Source organism: Typha angustifolia, chromosome 8 (genome assembly GCF_048772165.1).
Source record: "Typha angustifolia cultivar Huaian chromosome 8, ASM4877216v1, whole genome shotgun sequence".
NCBI lineage: Eukaryota > Viridiplantae > Streptophyta > Magnoliopsida > Poales > Typhaceae > Typha > Typha angustifolia.
Window position 1 is genome coordinate 7,288,230 of NC_133246.1, and position 6,169 is coordinate 7,294,398.

Below are 6,169 nucleotides of genomic sequence, written 5' to 3' on the forward strand. Positions count from 1 at the left end.
GCTCAGTCCCTGCATATTGAAGACCAAACAACGGCTGCAACATTGGTCCATATCATAGTTGATTTCCATCCAGTAGTACTTGTCAACCATTCTTCCAAAAGGTGAGCATGAGGTTCATAAAATTGAACATTACAGGCCCTAAACTTTGAAGCCATTAAGTCCCCAAGAGGATGTCGGCACCTTGCGATGCTAGTAGATAAAGATCTAAGGTGAAGGATTAGCCTTGCACCTTCAACTCCACATTGATGCAAATAAAATCAGCTCACCATGTTGTGCCATCATCGATCGTCATATAGAACTCATCCGTGGGTTCAGACTTGAGCCCAATCTTTCAAAGCTAGGTAGCGGTTGTTTCTGCTTGCCTAGTTTGGTTTGAGGTGTATCCTCATTGCTCGATGCTTGTCCTCCATCAACATCGCATCCTTGAAGGTTTGAGGCCTTAAAGCCCTCACATTAACTTGTATGTCTCCTCATTACCCCGAGATGAAAGTGCTAAGAAATTGTTAATCCGCCCAAAGAGGATAGCAGTGGCTACTTATCTTTTCAAATTCTTCTTGATAGGCACTAGCAATGGTTCTGTTAAGGCTCTGATACCAATTGATAGGGCTCTGATACCAATGATAAGCTCCGATACCACTTGATACGCTCTAATACCAATTTGTTAAAGCTCGGATACCAAATTGATGGGATCTAGAACTAAAAAATCGGCTACGGAACAATTCCTTAATATCTGAATTTATTGTAGAAAGCAGTCCACGCAACCGTGGAAAAATATTCGTCAGCTATTTTTTGGTAGTTAGAAAATTACGAAACCAATTGGGTTAGATCTTTATCTTCCTAATCTACAACTTTTGTATTTATACCCTTCGCAGATTCGAACTATAAGAGGGACGACAATACGGAATAACGTGGGTGATGGTGGCGGTGACGGGTGAAGTGGATGTTAGGGTTATGGATGGGTATAAAGATAAGGGTGGATTGTGGAAGTGATTAAGGAAAGTAGACAAAGGGAATGAAGTGGTCGAGATCCCAAAGAAGAGGGGTGACCCGACAGACGAGGTAGATTAGAAGTGAGGAGAAACCTTGCCAACGGTAGAGGTGGAAGGATGGTGAAGAGGGAGGAGGGAGAAGTCTAAAGAAGATAGGAGGTAAAAAATCAATAATCCAATAGCAATATGAAGTTGGTTGCCATCTATATATTTATAGAGGCTAGCCAACAAGTCCTAAAACAATATGAAACCCTAACAAACCAACTAAACCAATATTTCTTATCTTCTTCGAATACCTTTTGGATTAAGCTTTCGTTTTGTCATAGATATATTCCGAATTTGGAGAAGTCATGAATATAGATCTAGAGGTTATCGACCTCATCCAACTAGTTTGATATTATTTGGATATGTGTCGAAATTCTACAAATATTTTTTCGAAACTGTGCAGAGATGGATTTAGCTAATTAGATAAAATCCTAGCTAAGTATATCAGCCCACCACGCTTCCCCCACCTTGCCCTCAAGGTGAAAAGTAGAGGAAATGCTCCAAGATATCTGTGTCCTACTCCCATGTTGCCTCATCAGATGGCTTGCCAAGCCACTCAACTAGAATCTCCATCTTCAATCTGGTACCATGTCGTCGTCGGCGTCTAGCAAGTACTCGAACTGGCTCTACGATCTCTATCTCCTCCAATGGCTCCGGTAGAACTGATCCAACAATCTCATGATCTCCAATACGCTCTCTCGATAATGAAACATGAAAGACAGGGTGCACTCTCGACCCCTCTAGCAACTCCAAACGATATGCAACCGGACCAATACGCTCCAACACCCAAATGCATCTGCGGTCTCGCAACAAACCGCCTTGATTCTCTAACTCTAGACGGTGCTCCAGATCATCCATCACTTCCTGCAACAATCTCAAAATATCTGGGTCAGATGTACATACATACCTCAGCTCGTCAAGGAAGGAAAAGGTAGGAGATGAATAGGCTGCAAGCTCGACGGTATCGGGTTGGCGCGATAGTGCATCCGCCGCTCTATTTTCCGTTCCCTTCTTGTATTGAATTTCATAATCATACCCTAGCAATTTTGTGACCCATCGCTACTGTGCCGGAGTGTATATGCGTTGTCCCATAAAGTATGGAAGGCTCCTCTGATCGGTTCGGATAATGAATCGTCTACCGATCAAATAAGGCCTCCACCATGTCACGACATGTAGAATTGCTAGCATCTCTCTCTCATAAGTCGATAATTGCTGAGATTTTTGCAATAAAGCCTTATTAAGATAGGCAATGGGACGTCCTTCTTGCATTAATACAGCTCCTAATTAAGATAGGCAATGGGACGTCCTTCTTGCATTAATACAGCTCCTAATTAAGATAGGCAATGGGACGTCCTTATTAAGATAGGCCAAATCATACGCACCAAGCAGCCGCACCATAGGCTACATCGCAGGAATCGGCGAAGTCCGTACACCATCAAGCCGCACATCACATCGAAAGCAAAGGCCCTTCGCTCTTCGCTCCTCCACCTGGGTAGGTGTGAGAGTTCGAATGGGGGGTCTAGTGCCTCCTCTAACATCGGAAGAAGGTCTCAAAGGTGGTCGTGGTCTATTAGTTGCAGCCGTTGTTTTTGAAACCGCAAAATTTACAGCCAGTGTTCTAAGTGCAAACCGCCCATCTCGGTTGCCCCAATTGGTTTTCGTTGCCATCTTTAGAGCCCTATGTTTTTATTCCATCCTCACGGCCTTCTCAAAGGCCTCCTCAAGAGTAGTAAGACATAGAGTACGAACATCCGCTTGTATCTCCTCTCGCAGCTCTGAAATAATTATACTCATTAATGTACGTTCAGGCCACGGTGGCTCACAGTGACTACTAACTCTTTCAAACTCAACTTGGTACTCCAATACGATAGTCCTTTGAACTATCTTGCTTAATGTTGCAGCAAAATTTTCATATGCCGCTGTCCCAAATCTACGTGTAATCCTCCTACAAAAATCAACCCATCCGGTAAATCCACCACCACGAATAATCGATCTATACCAATGCAATGTCGTTCCTTGGAGGTGAAAGCTTGCCATCTGGACTTTTGCATCTTCTATTGTACCTTGACAATCAAAATATTGTTCAACTTGAAATACTCAATCCATTGGATCACCGCCTTAGAATTTTGGAAAGTCCAAAAGTGCGGTTCTCCCCCGAATAGCATTGTCAGGTTCGCGAAAGATCTTTGGTTCAGGTCTAAATCTTTGTGCATGTTGATCACCTTCTCTAAATCCTCGAGCATGTCCATCACCATCTTCATAGGGATCAAGCTCATCCTCATAGTGCCAATCCTCCTCATTGACGAAGCGCGCCGGTGCCTCACGCCTCTCAGGTTCCACCACTGTCGGTCTTGGGTTTTGTAATGGAGGTGGGGGGTGATGTGAAGGCATAGGTAGGAGGGGATCATTGACACTCATATGACGCAGGACCTGTGGGGTATTGGTTCGATGAGGTCCCACCGCTGGTCCTTCTTGAAACTCCGTTCGTCGTCGAGAAGATGACGAACCCAATCGATTCACGACGTATTCCTTGAATTTATTGTGATCCTTTTGTATATTGTCAACTCTATGCAACAATGTTTGGAACATACCCCGTAGTTCATCCATATTCGAATCCATAGACGTTGGTTGACTTGGTCCTGCCGTGGTCGCTCCAAGGGAATCGGCCTCACGGTTAGGATCATCGTGCATTGAGTCCTCTCTTGTCGGTGTGCTTTCTATAGGTCTCCTTGTTGATGTCATCTTTCTTATTTCAACCATTAATGGAGGTCTGAGGTTCGCCTGCTCTGATACCAATTTATTAGGGCTTTGATACTAATTTGTTAAGCTCTGATACCAATTGATAGGGCTCTGATACCAATGATAAGCTCTGATACCACTCGATACGCTCTAATACCAATTTATTAAAGCTCGGATACCAAATTGATGGGATCTAGAACCAAAAGATCAGCTACGGAATAATTCCTTAAGATCTGAATTTATTGCAAGAAGCAGTCCGTGCAACTGTGGAAAATTATTCGTCAGATATTCTTTGGTAGTTAGAAAATTATGAAACTAATTGGTTTAGATCTGTATCTTCCTAATCTACAACTTTCGTATTTACGCCCTTCGCATATTTGAACTGTAGGAGGGACGAAAATACGGAATAACGTGGGTGATGGTGGTGGTGATGGGTGGAGTGGATGTTAGGGTTATGGATGGGTATGAAGATGAGGGTGGATTGTGGAAGTGATTAAGGGAAGTAGATGAAGAGAACGAAGCGGTCGAGATCCCAAAGAAGATGGGTGACTCGATAGACGAGGGAGATTAGAAGCGAGGAGAAACCTTGCCAATGGTAGATGTGGAAGGATGGTGAAGAGGGAGGAGGGAGAAGTCTAAAGAAGATAGGAGGCAAAAAATCAATAATCCAATAGCAATATGAAGTTGGTTGCCATCCATATATTTATAGAGGCTAGCCAACAAATCCTAAAACAATATGAAACCCTGACAAACCAACTAAACCAATATTTCTTATCTTCTCCGAATACCTTTTGGATTAAGCTTTTGTTTTGTTATAGATATATTCTGAATCTGGAGAAGTCAGGAATATAAAAGTTGTAGATCTGGAGGTTATAGACCTTATCCAGCTGGTTTGATATTATTTGGATATATGTCGAATATTCTACAAATATTTTTCCGAAACTGCACAGAGCTGGATATAGCTAATTAGATAAAATCTTAACTAAGTATATCAGATTCTTTGCATAGTCTTCGAGAGGAAAACATCAAAATCTTCATACCTCAATGCTCCAAAACGCCGAGTAATGTTGGTGTAAAAATCCATCCACCTTCCAATTGGTTCATGCATGTTGGTTATCCGAAAGCAATGAAGTGCTGCTTCATCAAGATGGAAGCTCACAAGCGTCACCTTTTGTTCTTTTGTTGTTCCTTGGTAAGCAAAAAAATCCGCTCAATATAACTACTTGACCGTGTTGCCATCTTTGAACTTCGGAAAGTTGAGATGCACTGTTTGCCCATGAATATCGTTGACTCGGTCTATGTCATATTTGAACCCTAGTCTGACCTATGGGGGATGCATCACGACAAGCAAATGATCCCTCTTCCAATTCATGTCAACCCGATGAGGTTTCAGTCCAACTTGCTTTGCCCAAGAGTCGAAACCCCCAAATTGATCACCTTAAATGTTTGCTCGACAGATAGGCTCACTTGCTGGTTGGCCAAGCGGAACCGCCCTTGCTGGTCGATGACAAAGGGGAGGTGGCAGCAAGGGTTCCTGCTGGTGAAGGGGATGGAGCTGTGGTGGTGTGTTTGTTAGAGTAGACTCACGTTGGAAAGTCATCGACACATTTTCGTTTGCTGAGGCTTCTCTTGTCGCCCATATCTCCCGCATCATGTCCATCATCATTTAGTTATTTATGGCCATTTGTTCTAAAAGTGATCCAATCATAGCTTGAATGCTAGGCTCTTCCACGTTCAGATTCGATCGGGCAGCTTCGTAGGTGGAGGTACCCGCAACCATTTCCTCTTCCATTTTGATGATAACATCATTTTCTGCAAGGCAAAGGTAGCCTTAGTTACTAACATAAAACATATTGGATGCTTTTTCTAGCTTGTTTTAGGCTTCTAGCTCAACTTCTCTTGTTTGGTTTGAGGTTAAGCCCTAAACTTGATTAATTAGTCTCATTTCTTAGTCTTAATTTTTTGGAGAGTAAACTTGATTAGATATAAAAATGATAAAAAGATATTTGTTTATTGAACCAATTTAGGGGGGTTCCTAAACTCAAAGCAAACAAGGTTACTAGTACTCTCTTTTCAATGTCCTAATTTTCTTGCCCTTTATTTTCTCTTTTATATTTGGATACCAGCTAATACACCCTCTATAAGAGGCCGTTTAACTCTCTTCTCAGTGTCATCGAAGCAGTATTGCCTTCTTAATTTCTTTTTGTTGTTTGGATGCGGGCTAATATATCTTTGATATGAACTGACTTGGGGTCGATCCAAATCACGAACAATTCTGCACAGTCGATGGAGAATATTTACCAAATTCTCTTGATATCTAAAAATTACGAAACTGGTTGAAACAGCTTGTAACTTTTAGATTGAGGTTTTGATATTTAGAGCTCTTTCAGATTGGG